This window comes from Triticum aestivum, unplaced genomic scaffold (assembly GCF_018294505.1).
Source record: "Triticum aestivum cultivar Chinese Spring unplaced genomic scaffold, IWGSC CS RefSeq v2.1 scaffold110233, whole genome shotgun sequence".
NCBI classification, from domain to species: domain Eukaryota; kingdom Viridiplantae; phylum Streptophyta; class Magnoliopsida; order Poales; family Poaceae; genus Triticum; species Triticum aestivum.
In genome coordinates, this window is record NW_025267562.1 from 1 (window position 1) to 1,475 (window position 1,475).

General features: G+C 55.5%; 1 pseudogene; it reads left to right on the plus strand.

Moving 5' to 3' along the window:
* The first annotated feature begins 22 nt into the window (after positions 1-22).
* On the plus strand, positions 23-1,060 carry LOC123178040 (protein STRICTOSIDINE SYNTHASE-LIKE 10-like; annotated as a pseudogene).
* Positions 1,061-1,475: the final 415 nt, after the last annotated feature.

Genomic DNA, 1,475 nt, shown 5'->3' on the forward strand with positions numbered 1-1,475 from the left:
GCGTGTCCTGATCATGTGTGGCATGCCGCTGCGCTTCACCAACGGGGTTGACGTCGATCAAGTCACCGGTCAAGTCTACTTCACCCACAGCTCGATGAACTACGACAGGTCAGAACACGAGATGGTCACCAAGACGGGGGACTCCACAGGCCGCCTCATGATGTATGATCCACGAACATCGGACGCCACCGTGCTCCAACCTAGGATGACATACCCGAACGGCGTCTCGCTCAGCGCAGACCGCACGCACCTCGTGGTCGCATCTACCGGCCCATGTAAGCTGCTGAGGCACTGGATAAGAGGGGTCGACGCGGGCAAGTCCGAGCCATTTGCCGACCTGCCGGGCTACCCAGATAACGTCAGGCCCACAGGAAAGGAGGTTATTGGGTGGCGTTGCACCGTGAGAAGAATGAGTTGCCCTTTGGCCGTGATAGCCATCTTCTTGCTGTCAGGGTCGGGGCCCATGGGAAGATAGTCGAGCAGATGAGAGGGTCAAAGAAAGTTAGGCCAACCGAGATCATGGAAAGAGATGACGGCAAACTCTACTTGGGTTCGGTGGAGCTTCCTTATGTCGGCGTAGTAAAAAGGAAGTAGAGAGAAGTAGAGGATAGTATGTATAGGATGGCTTTTAGTTTCATATTATTCTTGCGACTAAATGTAATGATCCAGTTTCTTTTTATATCAGGAAAACTATTGTAATCCATATTTTTATTAGCAAACCATTTGTTCTTTATTTCATTTTAATGTCAGACAAGTTGCCGATGGCGCTTACTGGTATGCCCTAGAGAGATGCAAACTTGAAGAGACGGACATAGGGTGTGTCGACGGAGCCGATCCACATATATCCGTTCCGCTCCACTATCTCACTCACCATGGAGTCGCTGAACCCACGCAGCGCCACGGCCACCAAGCCGTTCTTGGCATCTCCGGTGACGACGACCCTGATGGCGCTCATGGAGTTCGCCGTGGTACCGTTCTATTCCCCGTTCTTTTCTCGGTTCAAGCCCGCCCAGGCCAGTACCCATCCCTGGTCGCCTCTGTCGGGGCGCACGTTGTCCGGGTACCACGGTAGGTTGGCAAGCACCTCTGTTTTCCCCGCCGTGGGTCCGTGCAGCCAGTGACAAAGCAGCCTGCATGACAATGTCTTGGCGACAACGAGATGCGCCCTGTGGGCGCTCACAGCCACGCCGTTGGGAGCACTGATCCTACAATTTGTGCTTGTGCATGGGGCTCACCCGTATCCGTGCTGGGCCTAGTAGCAAGGGAGGTTGGAGAGCAGCGTATCGTCGACGTCCAAGGCCCATGCTCCAGATGATCGACGACGACTCCATCACCATGTCGGCCAGCGGTGACACGGCCGGGTGTCTGCATTGACCACGGCTCCCGCGGCGATGGCAGGCAGGACCACCGCGATCGAGGACAGGCGCCAGAAACAATACGCAACCGCGTTTGCATCCAGGTCCACGCCAAGGTTG